Source organism: Mustela putorius, unplaced genomic scaffold (genome assembly GCF_011764305.1).
Source record: "Mustela putorius furo isolate JIRA1106 unplaced genomic scaffold, ASM1176430v1.1 tig00000174_pilon_pilon_pilon, whole genome shotgun sequence".
NCBI classification, from domain to species: domain Eukaryota; kingdom Metazoa; phylum Chordata; class Mammalia; order Carnivora; family Mustelidae; genus Mustela; species Mustela putorius.
Window position 1 is genome coordinate 14,538,495 of NW_025421304.1, and position 24,937 is coordinate 14,563,431.

General features: G+C 45.5%; 1 protein-coding gene and 1 long non-coding RNA gene across 10 annotated transcripts in view; one reads left to right on the forward strand and one right to left on the reverse strand.

Moving 5' to 3' along the window:
- CHD9 (chromodomain helicase DNA binding protein 9) overlaps positions 1-24,937 on the forward strand; it is a 226,035-nt gene that overhangs the window by 31,994 nt on the left and 169,104 nt on the right. For 5 of the 9 annotated variants that reach the window (XM_045076061.1, XM_045076067.1, XM_045076066.1 and 2 more), the window contains exon 1: positions 22,891-22,988. The exons of 1 other annotated variant lie outside the window; for it this stretch is intronic. The gene's annotated coding sequence lies outside the window, so the exon portion shown is untranslated. Of the gene's footprint in view, positions 1-22,238; positions 22,331-22,890; positions 22,989-23,111; positions 23,230-24,937 lie in introns of those variants that run through there. 3 more of the 9 variants (XM_045076065.1, XM_045076063.1, XM_045076064.1) reach the window with 3 other exon arrangements.
- Positions 1,909-10,730, reverse strand: LOC106004998. Its single transcript, XR_001178144.2, has 3 exons — positions 8,851-10,730; positions 7,825-7,956; positions 1,909-4,011 (listed from the first exon to the last, which is right to left on the reverse strand). It is a non-coding gene; the product is annotated as an uncharacterized LOC106004998 (long non-coding RNA).

Sequence of the window (24,937 nt, forward strand, 5' to 3'; positions counted from 1 at the left end):
CTCTCTGCCTACTTGTGATCTATCTCTGTCAAATAAATAAATAAAATCTTTTTTAAAAAATTTACTGAGTGCCTACTAAGTGCCAGGTGTTATGCTAAGAAACACCTTTCTTTACTTTCATTAGCTCAATTTTATTGTTCCAGAAACCCTACAAGGTAGATTCTATATTACTCCCCTATGAAAGACAAGAGACTGATATTAAGTATCTTTCCCAGAATCACACAAGTAGTATAGGATGGAGCCAGGATCCGAACCTTGGTATCTGACACCCAAGCCCTTACCTATTCTATCAGAGGTGTCAGATCAGTTCTTCTTGAACGGTGCTTTTACCTTTCCATAACCAGAGGCAGGGTCAGCTGCTGTAGCCTGTTTTCTCTCCTATCAAGTATATTTAAAATGTACACACACTTTGCCTATAAACAAAGCTTAAGTATTTTTATAATTTTACTCTAGTCAAATATAACTCATTGAATTTATGATTGGCTAAAATTCTTGGCAGTCATTCCACACAGGCAGAGAACTCTCACTGTTCTCAAATGTCATGAAATGTCCTCCTTTACCGACAAGTCCCCCAAAATCGTTGTTCTATTGTTTTTCTTGTCAGTCGCACTTATTATCTCTAACAGACCTTATCATTTACTAAATATTGTATCGTACTATTGATGTGCAGGGCAGGAGAATTTGTCCACTTAGTTCTGTCTGTATCTTTAATGGGTTTAGTACTTATGTATCCCTAGTGCCTTAGGTTGAGCCTGGCACAAAGCAGCAGCTCAGCAAATGTTTGTTGAGTGAATGGAATCAGGGTGTGCTTCTGCGAATGAATGAATGAGTGAGCGAATGAATGAATGAGTGAATGAATGAATGAGTGAATGAATGAATGATTTGTGTGTGAATGAGTGAATGAGTGAACAAACCCATGCTATTTTGTCATTTTATTTTTCATTTTGGAGCCAATTATTTTTTCAGTTTTCGGGTTTCAAACTTTTCTCTGAGCCTGGGAGGCCTGAGATTTCATGCCCAAACACCTGCAGGATAAAACATTCCTAAAGGTGCAAAACAATGTTTCATTGCCTTCTCCTTTATCTCTTAAAACACCAACATCCACCACGAGCCGCCTGCCTCAAATGAGGCTGTTTGGCAACGAGGCAGGAGGCTCATCAAAACAAAACAAAACGAGAAATTCCTGGCAGCTTGACTGTAGAGATTTTTCCAGCCGTGTACATGGGCGTCCAGGTCCAGCGCACCTCATTACGGGCGCACGGAGTGTCTGACAGATGTGCGACAGGCTCGAACCCCTGGCTCTTACTCCTCTTTCCAGACTGGGGTGCGGCAGATAAGGGCATGGCTCAGGAGCCATCCCTCCTCGTCCAGCGTCTGTGGCTCAGTTCCCAGAGCAGAGCAAAGCGGGTAATTATAGCTTCCCTCTGCGGCGTGCGGGGCAGGAGGCTGATTTAGGAAAGGAAGCCTGCTTTCTGTCTCCAGTCTGGCTCTGACTCACGGAACCAGGGAGTCCCAGAAGCGCTACCCGCAGAGGGCGGTGAGCAGCTGGGGGGTGGGAGGTGAGGGTGGCCAGGCGAGCCAAGCTGAAAGCCCCGAGAAGGAGGAAACTCCCCGCTTGGCCTGGAAGAACCTGCAGCTGGAGCCAGAGGAAGTGAGGTTCAGAGCAGCTGCTGTTCCAGCAAAGGCACGGCCAGGGCTGCCCCCGTGCAAGGGGGCCCCCGGCCATGTGGGGACGTCAAATAAAATGGGCTAGTGATTCTCATATTCAGAATTAATTGGGGGGGGTGGGGGAAACCCCGAATCGCCACTGGAAGGAAGGCTGCCTTTGTATGAGATGCCGGTGGCTTTGGTTACTTTGACCGGGGGGGGGGGGGGGGGGGGGGGGGGGGGGGGGGGGGTTGGGTTGGGTTGATGGAGTCTGGAGTGATGAGTTCTCTGCTCATTTGCTTTCCCTCTTTGGCAAGAGAGGCGTCTAATTAGGTCTTTACAAGCTACAGAGGCAGACTGACCTGGGAGTGGCGTCAGCTACAGGGAGGGTAACAGGCCACTCCGGGAGGGATTTCGATGCCACCCTAGGTGGGTCACCGGAGGTCATTTGCCCCTCCTCCTGTCTCCAGCAGCTTCTCCTTCCTCCCCTGACAGGCAGCCAGACCTGACAGCCAGCCAGCCAGAGACAACTTGACCTCCTCCTGCAGGCCCTGGGGGCCAGGAGATTCCGGTTCCCATCCCTCCCCCTTCCCGCTGAGTCACCCCCCTCCCAGTCAGGTGATCCTCCCCTGGGCCCTTCAGAGAGCACCTTGACCTATATTGCAAACTCTCCATTACAGCAGATTCTCATTGTCCTGAGAGAGGGCCTGCCAGGCCAGTGGGCACAGAGCCCGAGTGTCGCTGGGGGCAGCCCCAGGCTGCAGACAAGGCACCCGGGCGGGGTCGTCCCACTCCAAGAACCAGAACAGCACCAGACAGGCCTGAAAATGGAAAGTCGGGCGGGCGGCTGGAGGCTGTGTGTGCAGGGCAGAGGCAAGAAGGGGTGGCGAGACTTAGCTGGGAAAGCTGACAGCCACTGGGAGACACGCTTCTTCCCCTCCTGCGCTGGGCTCCATGGCTCCGGGCCAGGCCCTGACTGAGCAGACTGCTGGGGACCAGAGGTGGGGGACAGACATAGTCTCCCTCCAGGGCTGAGTGACGTCACTGCCCACAAGGAAGGGGAGAGGTGGGAAACAGTGCAAATGGTAGCATGAACTTTGATGACTCATCCAGATCACCCCCTTTGAGAAAATGTTCCTCCCAACAGGGAACACGTTCTTGTCCCCAGATTATCCACAAAATGGCCTCTACTGACTTTGTCTATGGGTTCTTTGTGCCGTGGTTGCCTGGGCAGTCTTTGTGTCCTCTGGGTGTGGGGGTAACAGCGGGGGGTGGGGGGGAGCTGTAGGAAAGCATTAAAAGGGAACTGTTCAGAATCAAACGTTAAGCCTCATCCTTGGGCATCAAGCCTGTACAAAGCGGTATTAAGTGAAAATTGCAGTTCCTGTCGAATTAGAAAGGGCACTGAACTTGGAGTCATTCTTCAAAGCCTGACTTTACCAGCGAGTAGCTCTGTGACCTCGGCAAGTCACTCTAAGCCTCAGTCCCCAATCTGTCTTTGGGTGTATAAATAAAACCACTTTAGATCAGGTGCCATGTGTAAAAATATTCTATCAATTATACAGAATGATGCGTAGCTATGTGACATTCTCTAGGTTGTTAAGCCCCTCCCCACTCCCCATCTGAGAGGATGGTTTTACTTGTTGGATGTCCCAGGCGTAGAAGAGCCTGCCCCTGTTTACAAACATAGATAGAAAACCATAGCCCCAGCTCGAGTGGGGTCTACCAAGTCTAACAGCCCATGTAGTGTGTTTGCCCATCACCCACAGATTACTTGTACATCGTTTTCTTCTTTTAGATCAAGAAAAGCTATGCATGTATCATGACTTGGATAAAAACCTGCAGAGCGGAGCCAAGTCCTGTTTTTAAATCAGAATGTAAACGTATGAAGTTGCTGCCTGGTGCACAGCAGAGACTAGTCGTCGGAGTTGGGGCTCGTGAGCTGGATAGAAGGACAAAGGGTCGAAGAGGGATGGAGTGGAGGGAGAAACGAAGGAAGTTCAGTGACTATAGGAGTCGAGCTGGAATTACCAGGAAGCTCATTATGCTCCAACTTCAGGACGTTTCACTTACATGTATCCCTTCCAAGTCCTGGCCTCTCATTTTGAATTCATGTATTCCTTTCCTAAGGAGAGCCCCCAGTATTGAGAGCCCCCCCACCGCCCGCACCCCTACCTCCAAACCTGGATCTGCCCCCTTTTCGGTAGGTCTCCAAGAGACCTAATCCTTGTTCATGCTCAGGATTCATAAGCGCAAAAGAAATGCAAGTGGTGTAGGGGCTGTGGTATCTTCAGGTCATCTCCACCATAAACTCCAGGCCTGCAATTTGCAGGAAGATCCGTATCTTCCTGGGCAAGAACAGCACTGTAAGGAATGGGATGTAGAAAGAGGGTAGAGGTCAGCAATGTGCAGAATTACAGGACCAGTTCCAGCTTCCAGAATCCCCCTCTGGTAGACCCAGGACTCTTCCGTTTCCTGGCTTGAATCTGATTGCACGGCCTGGAGTAGAGGAGAAATGGCTTGCAATCTGGAATTCTCTCAGTAGTCCTGACTACTCTTTCCGGAGTCTTCTTCACTAACCAGCTGCCGTGGCCTTGGAGTTACTTAACCTCTCTGGGCCGACCATGGAAGATAATGGCAGGTGATTGCACAGCAACTCGCTGAAACACTGCCTCGTCCACCCCTGTATTCCCCTGAGTACAATGTCTAGTAATTATGGTTTTATGTTAAGAGCACAAATTTACATAGTGCTTGCAGATGGACGAACTGAAGTGCAGAGCTGTTAGAAGCCTTTCCCCCAGATTATCCAGCTAGAAAGTGGCAGAGCTGTGATTCAGAATCAAGCAGTCTGGCTCCAGAGTCCCCCTTTCCCAATCACTATGCCCCATATGCTCAATAAATAACAAAATCAATAGACTTTGCTTTTTAGAACAGTTTTAGACTTACAGAAGAATTGAGCAGATCGCACAGAGAGTTGGATGAATGAAGTAAAACAGCAAATGGAGAGTCCCTTGATTGAGATCGTGATTCATTATCTAGGGTACGTGGGAATGGAGCTCATGCTTGTGAGGTCTCTGCGTGCACAGGATTTCAGACAGATTGCCCCATCTAATTCTCAGAGCAGCCTCATTAAGTAGGGAGCATTCATCCTATCTTGCAATGAAAAAGCTAAGGCTCAGAGAGGCCCTGGGGCTTGCCCTACATCACACAGCAGATGAAGGGCTAAGTCTAAAACATTCTGATATGTCTGACCCTCAAGAACACATTTGCCCTTCTGACATCAGCAGCAGCAGCAGCAGCAGCAAAAGATATTTTGTCTCATGTTTATTAACCTCACACTGCTCTCTAGTGCCTTATAGTTTCAAAAATACTTTGTATCTACTTTTGTCTTTTGGTCCTCCCTACTGCCGAGAAAAGTAGGTAAGGCAGTGATCATGATTCCATTTGATAAATGAAGCTACTCAGACTTCAAAAATTAAGGTCATATGATGGGGGTGCCTGGATGGCCCAGTCTGCCTTTGACTCAGGCCATGATCTCAGGGTCCTGGGATCGAGCCCCATGCTGGGCTCCCTGCTCTGCAGGGAGTTTGCTTCTCCCTCTCCCTCTCCTCTCTGTGTGTCCGCTCTCTCTCTCTAATAAATAAATAAAATCTTAAAAAAAAATTAAGGTCCTATGTTAAGTGTTGAGGTAGAGTCAGAAAAGAAACACAAATCTGTTGACTCTTTTTTTTTTTTTTTAAGATTTAATTTATTAGAGAGAGCAGAGAGGGAGAAGCAGGCTCCCCACAGAGCAGGGAGCCCAATGACGTGGGGCTCAATCCCAGGACCCTAGAATCATGACCTGAGCTGAAGGCAGTGCTCAACAGACTGAGCCACTCAGACGCCCCCAAATCTGTTGATTCTTAACCTACTCTGTGTTCCTCCCTTCTCACGGAAGCGTCCCTCCTATTATATACCAGTTCATGGTACGTCCACTCTTGCTAAGCCCACACAGAGGAAATACCTTCCTTGTTAGATAGAAGTCCTCAAGGGGCTGCCCCTCCTTCCAGGAGTCTACCAAGAGAATTTTTCCAAAATCCAAGCTTCGATTGCTGAAATGGCCTGTTTCTCAGTGTTGACCCCACTTCCGCTCAGCATGTTGGCCTGTTAGATCAGCACCCAGAGCGCATACACTTGGCCGGCCTGAGCTGAATCTGAGCTGGTCTGGGATCCACCAGGCAATTTACACGCTGATCTTGGTGCCCAGTTAGAACACTTGAACCAGAAGTTCGGGTTTCATAATGTTTGTATTTGGGAAATAAAACGAAGTTTCCCAAGTGTGCTGGTCAAAGAATTCAAAGAAGCAGAGTGAAAAGGTATAAATACCAGCAAAAAAAACCCACCCCACAATAAATAGCTCTTTCCCCAAGGACGGCTGGAAGTGCTGCAGGCTTAAGTAGCAGGGAACACCCACTGCTTCATTTTCAAATTAGGTTTTACTACGTGCATTTACTAGGACACAGTTCAGAAGAAGAACTGGGCTCCATCACTGTTAGCTCAGAGGAAAAGAAGAAAGGTTCATGATCTAGTTAAAGGTACAATGCCACACTACACACACACATACGCCCATGCACACTCCCCACCATCACACCCCACACCTTACCCATGGTGTGGGTATACTGTCGCATTTGGGGGGGAAGAAAAGTCATCTCGTTTAGTGTCCTACTTCCCAGATGGGCTACCCTACATCTATTCTAGATTTTCTTTTTAAAAAGAAGACTATGTTTCATCTCTGAGAGTATTTAAGAAAGTAAATGTATATATGTTCATTCCAAAATGTGTGTACATAAAGGAAAGACAGTGTCCAAACTTTTGAGGTCCCTTCCAGCTTTTAAGTATTCAGTCACTCTTGTCATCAAGAAGTGCTACTTTGTGTGTGTGTGTGTGTGTGTGTGTGTGTTTATTAAAGATTTTATTTATCAGAGAGAGAAGGAGAAAGCACGGTTGCTTAAGCAGGAGGAGTGGCAGGCAGATGGAGAAGCAGGTTCCCTGCTGAGCAGGGAGCCCAATGCTGGTTGCAGTCCCAGGACCCTGGGATCATGACCCGAGCCGAAGGCAGACACTCAACCAACTGAGCCACTCAGGCATCCCTACTTTGTGTCTGTTGATTGTGAAGTTAATTGTCACCCTGAGGCTTGGGCCTGACCAGTTCCTTTATTTAACAAATCTTCAGTGAGCATTTAACACAGACCAGGCACCACCCTGGCGCTGAAGAGGTAAGGCAGACAGAAAGCCTTACCCCATGGAGCTTATGTGCTAGTGAGGGTAGAGGAGAAAAGTTAGTAGAATATGATAAGTGCATCGTCTGACATAAGTGATAAAGGAGAAGAATGAAGCAAGGAAGGCACTAGGGAATGTGGGATGGAGGGGGGAGGGTCACAATTTTAAGGTGGTTAGGGACAGCCTCACTGAGAAAGTACTGTCTGAACAAAGTCCTGGAGGAGGGAATGATACAGAGGTGGCCCTTTGGGTCAAGTAAATAAGCCCTATGGCACTAATTTGAGAGGAAGGCCTTTTAAATCTCCAGATGTCCTTTTCACTTACTAATCACGATCCCTAAAATTCTGTTAACGATCATACACACTTTTATGTTAAAAGGCTAAAGTAAAAATAGACAGTTACCAACTTCAGAAAGCATTGTGTGAATTTACCTGATACTTTTGTAAATACTAAAGAGAGAGGAGGGCAAGGTGATTGGACCGGAGGACGTGTGTGTGGAGGTAACAGATTTGGGGAAGTGTGGAGAGGAAGTAAGAACCTGCTGGGAGAACGTGGATTGTCACTGCCAGGAGAGCAGGACTGGATCCCTTTCCTGTCTCCTACCGCAATCACATGGCCCCCCATGTCGGGAATGGTCCTGGGGCCCTCCTCCTGCTCCTTCTCACCGTGGTGGTGAGTGAGGTGGCCTGGGATTCAGGAACAGACTGATGTGGGGTTTAATAGTGCAGCTTCTGAGGGGCTTGGAGCATTTGGCGTTGTGCTGTAACTAGGGACACATGGGAAAGCGGCTCTGGGACTTGTAACTCTATTAGTCTATGGTTAATTTAACAGCCCGCGGAAAATAAATGAGTCAGGAAACTGTGAACGTTTCCTCTTTAGTCAGTGCAGGAAAGCAGCATCATTTATGATGACACCCACCTCATCTTTTGAATGAGATTGTCCCCTATCGCTGTGTCCTAAGTTTACCATGGTTGCCATAAGCTCAGTCCTCAAAACTGCTTCTGTAGCCGTAGTAAGCAATAGAAGACCGTGGGTCACAAACTCCAACACCTAGAGGGAACAAACAGCAGTGGGCACAAGTAGTGGGGACCAGTGGGGACTACAACAAATGGGAGAGCACATGCCTCCCTTCAGCTCCTGGGTATGTGATCAACTGAGTTGGAGAGCTCAGTGTTGCTAGAATTTCTCAGTCTCAATAGAAGGTGGAAATCCAGATTTTTAGATAGGACCTTCTGATTTTTAAATGTTGGCAACTCTCTGCCTGCCTCTCCGCCTACTTGTGATCTCTGTCTGCCAAATAAATAAATAAAATAAAAAACAAAAAATAAATGTTGGCAACTAATTCAAGATAGTGGGATACACTGTGCAGGCCAATTTTTTTTTCTTTTTTTTTTTTTTTAAGATCTTATTTATTTATTTGACAGGGATCACAAGCAGGCAGAGAGGCAGGCAGAGAGAGGGGGAAGCAGGCTCCCTGCAGGGCTTGATCCCAGGACCCTAAGATCATGACCTGAGCTGAAGGCAGAGGCTTAACCCACTGAGCCACCCAGCCGCCCCACTCCCCTTTTTTTAAAAATATTTTATTTATTTATTAGAGAGAGAGATCACAAGCAGAGAGGCAGGCAGAGGGAGAGGGGGAATATGTAGGCTAATTTCTTAATCTCTACTACAAAACAGATAATTTTGGTGCCTTGTGGAACATGATAGGAAAGGTGGGCAAAGGTGGGACATCTGATCAACCTGAGAGTTTGAGAAGGTACATTTTTTAGGGAGTTGACTTCTGCCAAGTGGACCCCTTTATCAAGGTTCACCCTCATCTATTTAACCCAATGAGTTATTCTGGAAAAACTAATTCCATCTGAGTAGTCCTAGTGCAGGGAGAAAATGCTAAGCTTCGAGAAGCCACAGGCTTTGGTCCAAATGTTGGTTCTCGCACAAACTCACTGTGCAAACTTGGTAGGTCTCAGCCTCTCAGGGTTTCATCTCTTCATCTGCAGAATGAGGGGCTGGATTTAAGGGTTTTCAAAGTATGTCCCTCCAAGCCCAGGAAGACTTCAGAAATGCCTGTGAGGGGTGGGGAAGGTTGGAAGGATCCCAGGGCTTGCAGAAAGACAGTTCAGCCTTTGTTCTGTTTTCTCTTTGGGGCTTCTGCTTTTTCTGTGTTTTACATCTTGAGATTCTGCCAAAAATAAAAAAAAAAAAATTAAACTTTTTGAAGAAAGAGTTTTCCTGCTTTCAAAAAAGCTTCAAAATCGCCGAATTAGTTTATCAGCTCTAGTATAAAGCGTTATCAGTAGAGGTTTGCACTATGGAGGGCTGCCGCTCACCAGAAGGATAGTTCTTTCCTCCCTCTGCCTACCACTGCTTGTCTGGTTACAGTTGCCGCTGCTGGCTCCAACCTTGGGCATAAATCAAATCAACAGGTAGCCAACAAATATTAGAGGGGAGAGTCTGACACATTACCCAACTCAATAGCTTGCTTGGGGGGGATTTTCTTTCTTGGTTTTGGTGAACAGATGTGTGCTTTTTGTGATATTATCTTGATCGTGTACAATACAGTCGTATTTGCTACTGAAAAACTTTCCATGCTTCACACGATTTGGCAAATACATCAACCTTTCACAAGTTTGAAAATCACTCAGCTGACTTTCAAAAATGAGCCATAATTTACTGATAACCTAATAGGTACTAACTTTGTGGATATCACCACTAAGCTTCAGATTATTAACCCTGCAAAGGAGATATTTTTGTTTCTGTTTTACTGATGAATCAGGAAGCTAAGGGGAGATAAGGTTCAAGATTTACCTGGATCACACAGGTTTTCAACCCATACCTGTCCCAGCAAATTCTCAGCCAGATAATCTACCGAAGGTTGTTTCTAGCCTTGAGAAATTAGGAGGCAGGGGTTCTGGGTGTTTTAAGCTGTCCTAGGATCAACTGCAAAACTGCTGTCAATTTTCCACCTTCCCAGAGCCTCTCATCTACTGAAAACCTTGAGTGGAAGCTTGTTGAACTCAAAATTACTCAAGTTTGCTGTCCTAATCTTGACTGACTGGAGAGTCTCTGAATTTGAATAGTCTCTTCCACGGTCTCAACATCACCATTGGGAAATGAAAAAAATTTAGATCTGGAGGTGGAAATAGACTTTTGGGGATGAATAAGTGGATTTTTCAGAGTTATTTCTGTGTTTGGCTGAGCCGAGTTTCCCCTGCTGCAAAGGAAATGGCTTTCCCTGTTTGTTGATCTACCTACCGTTCTGGTCTAATGGATTCAGTTTCCCTAGTAGCCGGTGTGTGCCAAGAGTGTGGCACAAGGCAAGCATTGATTGTATACAGTTTTTGTTTTGTTATGTTTTTGTTAAGCACTTTGCTGGGCACATAGTATAACCTAGATTAGTGTTTCTAATTACTGTAACCACTGGAATTTTTTTTTTTTTCTTAAAAGCTCACCTGCAAGACAGAAGACCAGTAATTTTCCTTTTCACACTGTAACATTTCCAGGGAATGTTTATGAAAAAACAACAATGGAAACAGACACCAGAGGTGTTATGATTCTTGATTCTCATCTTATGGGCAGGAAAAAAATTGCTGATCATTTATTCTCTTGGCCAGTGGCAGAGCCTGGACTATAACTCAAATATTCCTACTTCTAATCATGTGTCCTCTCCATTTTATTAGAGTCATTTGGCTTTTCTCACTGGAGGGGAAACCGATGGACTTTCAGCATTGACCTCGTTTATGTTAACATTTCTGATGGTGATTTTTGAAAAATAAAGGAAAAAAGCCTCTTTCTTAATTGAATGGCTTGATGCAAAAAACCGTTTTTCCATTAAAAAAAAAAGTGGAGGTCCCAATCATAAATAAGGTCTTAAAGTTTAGAGTTTGCCATTACGAAAACTATGGGCAACTGGGGCGCCTGGGTGGCCCAGTGGGTTAAGCCACTTAAGGCTCAGGTCATGATCTCAGGGTCCTCCTGGGATGGAACCCCGAATTGGACTCTCTACTCAGCGGGGAGCCTGCTTCTTCCCGCCCCGCCCCCCCCACCATCTGCCTCTCTGCCTACATGTGATCCCTCTCTCTCTGTCAAATAAATAAATAAAACCTTAAAAAAAATATGGGCAACTGTTTCTGAACCTACTACTACCTGGCCTCTGATTCCTCCAGAGAAGAGAATGAAATTTGGATAGTTCCCTCTTCTGGGAGCATTGTTTTTTGTTTGCTCTGATACTTGATTGCTTGATTGCCGGCGACTTCTAGAGCTAAGTGAAGGGGTTTGTGTGTGTAGCTTTCTTTTTTGAAGGAAAAAAGGTGTGCGCTGGAACTTGCTCCCTTTGCTAGGAGGTTTTCAGAGCAGATCCTAAGAGATGCACCTCGATTACTTGGATGCCTTTTCTCTTTCCTTACAGGTTCATTTTTCAAATGGTTTGTGCCTAATTCTGCCCCTCTGTGATAATGAGCCCTGTATTTAGAAGATACAGAGTCGTCTGAAGAACACTTTGGGTTGCCATAGACAGAGGTAACCCTGTCACCTAGAGGATGAGACCTTGGTAGTCAGGTAACCATTCAGTTCCATGTCACTTACAGCCCTTCTTTGCTGCCTTGGTGACACAAGTAGTTATACAAAGAGCTTTTCAAACATGCTAATGCCTGAGACTCATCACCCGTCATTCAGGGCAAGATCTAAGCAAAGGTCATTTTTAAGTTTCCCAGGTGATTTTTTTTTTTTTAAAGATTGTATTTATTTATTTGAGAGAGAGAAAGAGAGCACAAGCAGCAGGGCGGAGCAGAGGAAGAGGAAGAAGCGGGTTCCCTGAGGGCTCCATCCCAGGACCTTGAGATCATGACCTGAGCCGGAGGCAGATACATAACTGACTGAGCCACCCAGGTGCTCCTCCCAGGTGATTCTAATACACAGAAAGATTTGAGAATCTGTGATAGAGGCTTCCAGTGTCTTGTTCAAAACCAGATGGGATAATCCCCAGTGACAGCAATTTATTCTGTTAGCACATTATAGGTATGTTGGGTCAACAGTTCATTCCATAATAAAATACCCACTTACTGAGCACCTGTGTTCTAGGTGCTGAGAATTCTTCCAGGAGCAGCAAGACAGCTGTCTCTGCCAACAGATGCTTGCTTTCTACTGGGTGGAGACAAATTAAATAAACACGCAAACAGGACGGTGATACATGTTAAGAAGGAAGCAGACTGTGACTAGGGGGTCTAGGAAGGCCTCTCTGAGAAGCCATTTCTGTAGGACCTAAGGGGAACCAGGGATAAGGCAGAGGGAATAGAAGGTGAAAAGGTCCCGAGACAAGGAGGGTGGTGTGTTTGAGGAAGAGAAAAGACTGCAGTCACTTTCTTTTATCTAGAAAGAGGAGGGGCAGTCAGTGAGCCAGCCCAACATTTCAGAGAGTTCACACAGATCACTCAGTATGCTGTTTTTGGTTTTTTGGATTTTTTTTTAAGATTTTATTTATTTATTTGACAGACAGACACAAGTAGGCAGAGAGGCAGGCAGAGAGAGCGGGGGAAGCAGGCTCCCCGCTGAGCAGAGAGCCTGATGCGGGGCTCTATCCCAGGACCCTGAGATCATGACCTGAGCTTTAGGTTAAAGGCAGAGGCTTTAACCCACTGAGCCACCCAGGTGCCCCCCACTCAGTATGTTCTTGCCAAATAGGACACATTCTGCCAAGGAAACACAAAGAGAAGTATCCTCCAGGAGCCAGGGTACTGTGTGTTGGACAGAGAGGGCTCTGCGGTATTAGCCAAAAATTGCTGAGTATGAGAAAAAAATTCGGCAGTCCTACATGCCGCTGAGATAAGCTATGAAAAGGAAAAAATTTCAATTGTACATTTGATATCCAGAGGATCTGGCCTCATTCTTCACTCTTGTGTCTTGTTGCTCACCATCACCTGAGTGCGCCCTGTCGGTGTGGCAGAACTCGCCTCGTTTCAGAACACATCCGGTTCTCTGACAACAGTATATTTGGGGCCTCTACCTAACCGAACTTTCTGGAAGACAGAATGTTTGTCTGATATGTGGAAAGCTGGAGACATCAATTGTGTGCCCATAGGAGACCTAACTATTCCTATGACTTTCTTGTGTTAAGAAACACAGACCGGGGGCACCTGGGTGGCTTAGTGGGTTAGGCAGCTGCCTTCAGCTCGGGTCATGATCTCAGGGTCCTGGGATCGAGTCCCACATCGGGCTCTCTGCTCAGCAGGGAGCCTGCTTCCCTCTCTTTCTCTCTCTGCCTGCCTCTCTACCTACTTGTGATCTCTCTCTGTCAAATAAATTAAAAAAAAAAAAAAAGAAAGAAAGAAACACAGACCGGCTCCCATCCTCGTTTTCACACAAGACTTCTACGTAAATTGTGCAAGCTAACTAACTTTTTAACACCTAATGGCAAGCAGAGAAAAGAGCTGCACTAGTTTATTTTTAAAGCTTGCCTGCTTGCTCGCTTGCTCGCTCGCTCGCTCGCTCGCTTATTTATTTATTTATTTATTTATTTTAGTGATCTCTACACCCACCGTGGGACCCAAACTCGTGACCCCAGAGATCAAGAGTCCCATGTTTCACAGACTGAGCCAGCCAAGCACCCCAACACTGATTTTTAGCAAAACTTTTTGAGGTCTCTCTGCTATTAAATTTAAATTGTCTTTTCAATCATATAACCTGGAATTAATTTTCAGGGTTGACATGTCGTTACTCAGCCTCCATAAAACAAACCATGGGGTTCAATGCAAAGAAAATAACTATAATTAATATATATCCTCAACCCAAACGTCCAAGAATTCCAATAATTTCCAAATGCTTTTGCATAAGAGATCATAATGATGCCTTGATAAAATAGAAGTACTTTAAAAGATGATCTTAATGGGAATGATAGCCCTTCTTAAATTCTTATGAGGCAAGGGAAAGCTTACCCAGTTATTTAAAGAAAAAAAAAAGATTATGGCAATTGTTAAAGGATTTCTTTTATTTCTAACAATGTGAGTTTTATAAGCTCTTCCCATGGCATAAGTAGGACCATGAAACTCGGCTAGTGGGATCATGGAAAGATGGTGACATCATAGTCATGGCTAGTACGGATGGAGCAAAACAAGTCAAGAAAAATTCAGAGGGAACCTGGTACAAGTTTCTCTTTTTTGGAGCTTAAACAAGACAAGATGGATTTAAATTGCATTAGGATGGTTTTTTCTTGAAATAAGATTTCCCTAATGCCTATAAAGCAAACTAGTTGATTAGACATCTTAAAGTCTCTGGTTTCCACCAATCCTTCGGTTATATGGTACAGATCACACATTTTTTTTTTTAAGCACAACAATTATGATACCTGTAAATGAAGGTTAAGTATTACCAAAGTTAATAAAAATAATTAATTAGTGGGTATTTACATCACAGAATGTGATGGCCATGAGGCCAGAGGACCATCTCTGTCTCGTTCATTGTCTTCCCAGCACCCAGCCCTGGGCCTGACACTTTATAGACACTCTTGGAATATTTGTTGAATGAACTCATTTTTCAAGTAGCAGCTGCATTGCACGCATTTGATCTCTCCAGACTTGATTTAGAAGTAACTCCTCCAGGAGTGCTTACCTTCCCCAAAGAGAAGCAGACTCACAAAGAAAGGGAAGGAGATGCTCAAGGAAGAGCAAGGAAAACAGCAAAACCTCTTTTCTCCTGAAGACCTTTTAAGATTAGGACAAGCAACTGTTTGTGAAAGCAGACCAGTGGAAGATCTGAACTGTCAGGCAGGATCGTGCTTTGAAATATATTCCTGGCTAAACACGGGAATAAACTAGATCAAACTTACAGGCCCTACAATCTGTCCCAGATTAAACAGATAGGCCTCAAGAGCAGGAGTGTGAAAATTGGCTGCCTGGCTGAACATATCCTTTGGATATTGTTATTAGCAGCAGCCTCCAGATTTGAAAACAGTGCGAAACTCGCTTTCAAATGAGCTTTAAGGTGCTTTAAGCTACGGCTGAAAGCTTACTTACCCTTCTTTTCTATTTGCTTGAACAAGAGCCTGAAAAGAAGGTTAAAGAGCTTTCTAGTGATGTCCTTCACTCCTGCCCTAAAAAGAACCTCTGTTCTTCACTGAGTTAAGGAGATTTCGCAACTCTCAGAGGATAATGTGAAGTTAGTTTTTGCTCACTGCTGAACCAACTAAAGTTCCTCTCAAGATTCTTTTCCTGGACTGGAAAAGTGTCTGACCCCTTCAAGCTACTACTCATTATTGCAGAAAGGTGGACATTATGTTATAGTCTATAATATCAGGGGGCATAAAATATTTAAATAAAAATTTAAATCAACATAAAATGAGTGAAAGGTTAAAAAAGCATACCATAGCCTTTAGAAGCACTTATCATCGGTCTGTGAAAGAACATTTTCTTTTTTTTTTTTTTTGAAAGAACATTTTCTTTAGTGCCTCAGCCTGTAAGTGAATGTTGCTAAAGATGAGCGAGAAGATATTTTATACACATATTTTTCATATTTATTATATGACACATTTATTATTAATAATTTATTACTTATATAGGGATATATAAATATCTCTCGTAATTGACCCTGCACCCAGCCTCGTACAGATATATGGTGTAGGTATTTAAATGCATGGAAATTAAGTAAATTATACTAAAGTCACAGTACTGGCAAGCACAATATGAGAAATAACAGTGCCACTATCAGCAATCTTCAGACTTAAAAAATTATTCGCTGCTTAACTAATTTGATAAAAGTAAGTAAAATGTATCTGTTCCTGGCATGCCTGGGGGGCTCAGTCCGTTAAGCGTCTATCTTGGGCACAGGTTATGATCCTGGAGTCCCAGGATCAAGCCCGGTATCAGGCTCCCTGCTCAGCAGGGAGTCTGCTTCTCCCTCTACTGCTCCCCCTGCTCATGCTCTCTCTGTCAAATAAATAAGTAAAATATTAAAAATATATATATATATGTATATATATCTGTTCCTTTTGTCTCAACATGTGTTCATACATATGGTTAAGTGAATATATATACACGCAGTCCATATATATATATATATATATATATGGATTTAATGTATATAATACTTATATAAAAAGTTGGAAGTTGCTGGCTAGGCATCACTTTTTAAAATAGCTTTATTGGGGTAGTATTCACTTACCGTAGAATTCACATTTCATTGCTGATGTGCAGCCATCACCACAAACTAATTTTAGAACATTTTCATCACCCCCCAAAAGTACTATTAGCAATCACTTTCCATTCTTCATCCCCTTTCCTCCAACCCAGACCTTGGCAACCACTAATCTACTTTCTGTCTTTGTAGACTTGCTTATTCTGGACTTCTTACATAAATGGAATCCTACAACATGTCGTCTTTTGTATTTGGCTTTGATCTCCCTGCATGTTTTCAAGGTTTAGCCATATTGTAGCATGTATCAGGACCTAATCTTTTTTTTTTTTTTTAACATTTTTTTTAACGGTCTTTTTTTAAATAAAGATTTTATTGATCTATTGGAGAGAGAGAGAGAGAGAGAGAAATCACAAGTAGGCAGACCAGCAGGCTGGGCAGGGCGGGGTGAGGAAGCAGGCTTCCTGCTGAGCAGAGAGCCAGATGCTGGGCTCAATCCTAGGACCCTGAGATCATGACCTGAGCCAAAGGCAGAGGCTTAACCCACTGAGCCACCGAGGCACCCCCTAATCTTCCTTTATGGCTGAATAATAGTCCAGTGTGTGGAGAAACCATTTTTGGTTATCCATCAGTTGACGGACATTTGGTTTGTTTCCATTTGGGGGCCGTGATGAATAATGGTTGCCATGAACATTTGTGTCCAAGTTTTTATGTGAACCTGTTTTCATTTGGGGGGGCTGCTGGGTCATCAAATAACTGTGTAATTTTTTGAAGAGCTGTTTTCTGAAATGACTACACCATTTCACATGTCTACTAGCAATCTAAGAGGGTTCTGACTTCTCCACGTGCTCCCCAACACTTGTTATTGCCTGCCTTCTTTATGAGAGCTATCCTAATGGATGTGAAGTGGTATCTCAGGGTGGTTTTGAGTTGTGTTTCTCTAAGAACTAATGCTGTTGTGCATCTTGTGCATATTGGCTATTTGTCCATCTTCACTGGAGAAATGTCATTCGGAGTATTCAAAAATACTTTGCTTATTTTTACATTGGGTTATTTGTCTTTTTATTATTGAGTTGTAAGAAGTCTTTGTACGTTCTTGATCCTGGACCCTTATCAGATATGTGATTTGCAAATATTTTCTCATTCTGTCGGTATCTTTGCATTTTCTTAACAGTATCCTTTGAGTCACAGAAGTTTTTCTATGTTGATGTTCAATATATCAATATTTTCTTTGGTTTCTTTATTTTTAACAAAGCTCAATTTATATTTCTTTTCATTCTTTATGCCATAGTATCATGTACTCTACACAGAACCACTGCCTAACCCAAAGTCCTGAAGATTTACTCCTATGTTTTCTTCTTAGAGCTTTATGGTTTTACCTCTTAACATTTAGGTCCATGATCCCTTTTGATTTATTTTTTTTTTCTGTATGGTATAAGTTAGGGATCCAGCTTCATTCTCTAGCATTTGTATCTCTAGTAGTCTCCTTGATTTACATCTTAGCACTCTTTTGAAAATGATTTGACCAAAAAAAAAAAAAAAGAAAAGAAAAAAGAAAGAAAGAAAATAAATTGACCATGAATATAAAAGTTTACTTGTGGACTCTCAGTTCTATTCCATTGATCTATATGTCTATCCTTATGCCAATTCACAGTGTCTGGATTACTATAGCATTGTAGTAAGTTTTGAATCAGGAAGCATGAGTCTTTCAACTTTCTTTCGTTTTTATGAAGGATTAAAAAAAATTATTGTTTTTGTTGTTTTTTGTTTTTTAAGTAACCTCTGTCCCCAATGGAGGGCTCAACCTCACAACCCTGAGATCAAGAGTCATATGCTCTATGGACTGAGCCAGCCAGGTGCTCCAAAGGATTTTTTTTTTTTTTTAAATCCAGTGTAGTTAACACACAGTGTTGTGTTCATTTTGGTCTTTTTTTTTTTCAAGGATATTTTGACTATTCCATGAGTGTCACTTTAGGAGGTCTCACTGAGATAGGGTCTACTGCTTAGTTTTGCAGTTCTAGGCCTTTGAAAAAATTATTGAGGTGCAATTAACATATTGGTTTTAGGTATACAACACAATGATTCAGTATTTGTATATATTGGGAAATGATCACAGAAAGTCTAATTAACATCCATCACCATACATAATTACAAACACTTTTCCTCTTGGGATGAGAACTTTTAAGATTTATTCTGTTAGCAATTTTCAAATATGCAATGCAGTATTATTAACTAGAATCACCATGCTGTATATTACATCCCATGGCTTATTCTGTAACTGGAAGTTTGTATCCTTTGCCTTTTTTTTAAAGATTTATTTATTTGAGAGAGAGAGAGAATACTAATGGGAGGGGGAGAAAGAGAGGGAGAGAGAACCCCAAGCAGACTCCGTGCTGAAGGCCGAGCCTGACATAGGGCTTGATTTCACAACCCTGAGATCACAATCTGAGCTGAAACCAAGAGATGGCTGCTCAACACACTGCACTACCCAGGCGCCCTGGAAGTTTGTGTCTTTTGACCCTCTTCACCCATTTTCCCACCCACTTCCCCCTCCTCTGGTAGTCGGTTTTCTGTATATATGAGCTTAGCGGGGCTTTTTTTTTTTTTTTTTTTTTTTTAAGATTTCACATATAAGTGAGATCATGTGGTATTTGTCTTTCTCTGTCCGACTTCACTTAGCCTAATACCCTCTAGGTCCATGTATTGTTGCAATGGCAAGATTTCATTCCTTTTTATGGATGAATAATATCCCATTGTATATACATACCACATTGCCTTTATCGGTTTCTCCATTAATAGACACTTAGGTAGGGGTACCTGGCTGGCTCAGTCAGAAGAGTGTCCATTTGACTCTTGATCTCAAGGTCATGAGTTCAAGCCCCACACTGGGTATAGAGATTTCTTAAGTAAGTAAATAAAGTTAAAAAAAAAAAAAGTTACACTTGGGTTGTGTCCATGTCTTGGCTATTGTAAATAATGCTACAGTGAAGTGAACGGTGGTTGGGGGCAGGGTGCAGATATCTTTTCAAGCTAAAGGTTTTGTTTTCTTCAGATTAAAAACCCAGAAGAGGAATTGCTGGCTCATTTGGTAGTTCTATTTTGAATTTTTGAGGAACCTCCATACCGTTTTCTATAGTGGCTGCACCAATTTACATTTCCATCGACAGTGCACAAGGGTTCCCTTTTCTCTGTTACTCTCAACACTTACTTCTTGTCTGATAATAGCCATTCTAACAGGTCTGAGTTGAGTTTTAGGATCTTGAGTATATCAGTTTCCCACAAAAGTGAACAGAGCACTGGTTCCTATTCCTCAAACTTGCTAGAAAATGTCATTCGATGTATGCGTTTTGGGATATTCCTTTTTTGGTGTCCTTACCCAAAATGCCCGTGGGGGAGTTCCCCCTTTTTTAAATTTTTATTATTTATTTATTTATTTGAGAGAGAGTAGAGAGAGCATGAGAGGGGAGAAGTTCAGAGGGAGAAGCAGACACCCCACAGAGCTGGGGGCCCAGTGTGGGACTCAATCCCGGGACTCCAGGATCATGACCTGAGCCAAAGGCAGTTGCTTAACCAACTGAGCCACCCAGGTGCCCGCAGTTCCCCCTTCTAAGATGCCAAATTCCTAACCAGGAGGTTGCTTGCTAAATATGGAATTCAAAACTACTGCTTAAAGGAGGAATGTAATGTAATGGTTAAGAGTTTCAGGCTTTAGGATCAGCCAGCTCTAAGTTTGAATCTTACCTCTGCCACTCAGTGATTGTGTAACCTGTGGAGCAAGATTTTGGACCCTATTCATCTGTACAGTGGGAAAAATCAGCCCTTCCTTATAGAATGGTTGTGAAGTAAAATGAAATAATAAATGTAAACTCTTAACACACCACCGAGGACTGATGGTACCTGTTGGGCTTATGGAATGTTTCCTTCAGAGTGTGGAGAACCACTCTTTGTCATAGCACAGGCTTTGTGGTGCCTTGAATCATTGTGTCTGCAACTAGAGGACCTTTTTGGTTTGAAAGGCAATGGATAGAACTGCTGGAGCCAGTTTTACTCTAGAGTGGGATAGAGGGACCTGGAGAGCATTGCCACCACCTGCCTCTGGATATTCCATTGCCTGAAGGAAATGGTAGGTCAGTGTTGCTAGATTTTGTTGTTGTTGATGATAATTGACTTTTGTTCATTTAAACTGCAGAGGGTAGGGGCCCCAGGCTGGCTCAGTCAGAAGAGCATGGAGGTCTTGACATCAGGGTCATCAGTTCAAGCCCCACATGGGGTGTAGAGATTACTTAAATAAAACTTTTAAAAAATAATTAAAATAAATTGCAGAGGGTAGTATTTGCTGACCCAGCCTCTTAATTCTGGGATTTAGAGCCATCCTTTGCAATAACTTCTTCAGAGTCCATATATGCAGAAACCTCAGTGACTGAGAATACCATTGAGATTTAAAGAAATAAGTTGACCAGTCAAAATAGATATCACAAAAAGTCATGCACTTCAGCCATAAGAGAATCCTACAGAAAATTTTTACTCAAAACCTGAGAGTCACAGGGGCCTGGATGGCTCAGTGGGTTAAGCCTCTGCCTTCAGCTCAGGTCATGATCTCAGGGTCCTGGGATTAAGCCCCGCATCGGTGTCTCTGCTCAGTGGGGAACCTACTTCCCCTCCTCTCTCTCTGCCTGCTTCTCTGCCTACTTGTGATCTCTCTGTCAAATAAATAAAATCTTAAAAAAAAAAAAGACAACCCCAACTCTAAACTAATAAAAGTTTATCAGTGTGTATTCATAGTAGAATAGAAGCAGAAAGAAAGAAAGAAAAGAAAAAGGAAGGAAGGAAGGAGACTATTAGGTGGAAAAATAGAGAAATGTCAATCCAGTAATGAGGAATAAGACATAGAAAAAGATGGATGTAAGTTTAAAATAATAACAGCTTTCTAGAGACCATTTTTCATTAGGATAAACAGGTCTACATACTTCTGAGGGCATTCTTGATCATAATAGAATACAATAATGCCCATAATGATGCTCTTTAAGCACCAAGTATAAGTAATGTTCAAAGACTCAAGAAAAGGTGAATTTTCTTGGGGAGAAAAGTTCTGAAAAAGTAGCTAAAGTTTTAGACAAAATACGGAATGTCTTATTCTCTAACATCTCTAAATGAGCTGTTACTGGCCTTAAATTTGATTCAACAGGTTGAATTTGCAAACAGAAGCAGTATTCAAATAAGTAGTGTAGGGAGCTCGGTGAACTGTTTCTGTGCATTCTTATCCTAGTATGTGGTTGTTATTAAGTATCCTTGAGAGGAATCAAAGCTGTAATTGTAACTTCTTTCTCAGCAGGGTTACCTCCCAGCCCTTTCCATATCTGAGCTAAATAGACTTGTGTTGATCCACCCTGGAGGGCCTGCATGGGGGCATATAAAGAAAGAAATTACCTGGTAAACTAGCACTCTGTGTACCGCAGCCATTACCCTCTGGTCAGGCATAAACAAGCACAGTGACATTGCTCTATGCTTCTTTGTGGAGTCTGAAATTCAAGTTTTCTGTCCACTGTAAGATGAATGCTAAATGTCACCCACAATGGATTTGAAACTGTAAAGTTTCCAACAAACATAAGGTAGACAGACTGAAGTCCTAGCATCCCATTATTTTGTCTATCTCTCATTCTCGCTTTAATCAGGTATTAAAGCCAGACCAGAGTCTGAAAGGCATCCGTAGAATTTTAGAGCTGGAAGGCTTTTAGGAAATTTGTCCAGCCTCTTCGTTTTACAGAAGGAAAAACCGAGGCCCTGGGACATGTTATGATTTAATGTAGGTCACACAGTTAATTAGAGACAGAGCGAATGGGAACCCAGGTGTCCCCACACCTTCGTTGGACAGTGGTTTTCTAGTAGGCCACCTGCTCCTAGACCAGTGCCCCCCCCCTCCTCCCCGCCCCCCCCCCCGTTTGTTCTTTCTTTCCCTTCATAGCTGTGCAAATCAGAACGTGGGCCTGAACAGCGGAAAGACTAGGTGTCAGCCCCAGCTCTCCACCACTTGAGGTGCGCGCTCGCTCGCTCTCTGCATCAGGACTTGGGGCTGGGTCTTTCCTAAGCCTGGCGCCTTCTCCATGGCAGGTGCTTAGCACCTGGGCTGAATCGCTGCATCATCGCGGCGCCACTCTCCTTGCTCCGGATTTTACAGCACAGGCGTGTGTCACGGCGGTGTCAGAGCGTAAGGAGGACGCGGGTCCGAATCCACGCCTTTGAAAAGGGAGGCTCAGGACACCGTCTCGGTTCCCGGCTGGCTCCGGGCTGGCGGAGAGATGCCCAGCGCGTGAGTGACCTCGGCGCCGACCCCGCCACTGGTCAGCTCGCGGCCGGGGCGTGCCTGCCGGGCCTGACGTGGCGGCGGGGCCGCTTGGAGGGGAGAGGCCGTCGCGAGGGCGCGGCCTGACGTGGCGGCCGCGGCGGGGTGGCGGGGCGGCGAGGGGAGCCCGGGCCACTGCACTGCCCCGCGCTCCGGCCAGAGGGCGCCCGGCCCCAACACTTCCCCGCCCTGAGGCCGCCCGGGGCTCCAGCAGTAACCGCACCGGCGATTGGGTCGGCGGCGCGGCGGGGCCATGTTGGAGCGGGGCGACGACCCCGCCTCCCGCCGCCCTCCGTCCCGGGTCGGGCCGGGCCGCGAGGCTAGGGGAGCGGGGAGAGGGATCCTCCCTCCCGGGTCGCCCGACGCGGCAGGAGCGGCGGCGGGAGCGGCCGCAGTCACAGCCGCCCCTCTGAGTCCCGGCCAATCAGCGGCGCGGGCACAAATATGCAAATGGCGCGCCGGTGCTGCCGGAGTGCCGCTCGCAGGGGCTGGTGGGGTCGCGCTGGGGGAGTGAACTGGGCCAATCAGGCGGGTGCGTGGCGGCGCGGGGGAGGCGGTGCCCCTTCACTCCTCCCTCCTCTCCCTCCCGGCCCCGCGCTGACAGGGGGGCCTGGCCGCGCCGCCGGTAAGTGCCGCCGCCGCCCGCCGTTGCCACCCGCCGCCCCAGGCGTTGGGAGGAAGCCCGGGGGCACCGCGGGGCAGCGGCCGCTGCTCAACTGGTGGGGAGAGGCGGGGGCGGGTTCTGTCAGCCGGGTGGTCGCCTGAGGCCGCCCCCGCCCGGCCAGCCGCGCGTGTCAGTCTCGGTCGAGGCGGGGGGCGGCGGGGGCGCCTCAGTCATGGCGAAGCCCGAGAGCCAGCGAGCGGCGGTGAGTACGTGCCGCCGCCGCCGCTGCTCGGCCGGGGGGGGTCGGGGCAGGCCGGGCCGCGCCGCCGCCGGCGGCGGAGGTGAGGGGCCCGCGCCCGGGGACGGCGGGGAGGCTGGGGAGGGGGCGCTGCCCGCACGTGCGGCCCAGCCCGCCCGCGGCCCGCCCCGCGACTGTCATGGCTGCGGGCTGCTGCCCCCGCCCCCCCCCGGCCCGCAGACCCTGGGGTCGGGACCTGGCCGCCGCGCCTGTTGCGTCGGGCGGAGGTGAGGGCAGGGTGGGCAGGGCCCCGCTTCCCCTCCCCGCGCGAGGTCCGGGCCTCCCGGTCCGCCCGCTTCCCTCCCGAGGGTCGGGCTTCCCTCCATCCTGCAGCCTCTTCCCCCGCCCGCCTGCTTTCTCGCCTCCGTGACTCATGACAGGGCGTCCCGCGCGAGCGCTGGGTGTCCCCGAGCCCGGGACGCCCCCGGCGCTTTCCCGGGCCTTGCCTGCCGGGTTACGACCGCACTGCCTTCCCTGTGATCCTTCGCCCAGAGGGGCAGCCCCGAGGGTCTCTCCACGTCTGCAGCGGGGCCGGGACCCTGCGGCTGCTGCCGCTTTCTTGGGCTCTGGGTGTGGGACGTGATGGGTGGTTCCAAGGCTGTCTTCACGGACATCCATCCCCAAGCCAAGCACGACCCGGAAAGCCTGGGTGTCTTACTGGCCTGTCGTCGCAGTCGCCAGCTCAGAGTGCTTTCTGTTTGTTCCTTTTTTGGTTCTGTTTTGCCCTTTTTTTTCTTTTCTTTTTTCTTTTTTTTTTAAAGAAAAATAAAACTTTTCGGAACAAAGTAGACAAAAATATTTCTTAAATTGTGATATTAACAGTGTTACATAGCTACTTTCCTGGGAGTCTGGGGTTTGACACTACTGTGACTTTTCTCCATTATGTGAAATACTCATAACTACCTAAGGATTGCCCCGTACTAAATAAAGTTTATTTTCATTAATAAAATCACTATCACAATTTAGTTTCTCAGTTTTGCATGCTGCTTTTCACCTTTTCCTTTTCTCTGATTTCAAACTCCAGTTCTACTTAACTGACTAGGATCTTGAACAGAAAAAAGGGCTTACCTCGTGTAATGTTACTCTACCTAAACTGTGCATAATTGTACAGGTACTTTTTTAAAAGAAGGGCTAGGTCTGCAAACACTTAAATGTACAGCAGGTACTTACCCCGTGGGGGTGGGGATTCCACATTGCAGAGGGAGGGAGGGTGTGTGTGTGTGTGCACGAGTGTGTGTTTTAGTTTTGGGGGCAGGGGGTTTCAGTGCAAAAGGATGAACATAGTGTTTCTTCATTTCTGTTAGATTTACAGAACTTGAAATTAAGTGGGACTTTGTGCTAATAGCAGGGAGCCTTCCCTACGATAGATATTGGATAAATATTTGCTCTAAGCAAGTTAAACATGAATTCTGTATCTTCCAAGACTGTGTCTGCTTTATTGCTTAGACACTTCACATTAAGTAGCTATAGTGTTCTACAACCTTTAGCAGCTTGGTGAGTTTCCTGTAAACTATAGGTCACATAATATAGACATAATATGCTTGGGTGGGGGAGTAGTTGCCTCCCAGATTTGATTGATACATCTTTGTCATTCTGGACAGTTTCAGGAGAGTGGGTGTTGTAAAGTTAAAAAACAAAAACCTTGTGATTGACTAACTAGGAGAAGATGATG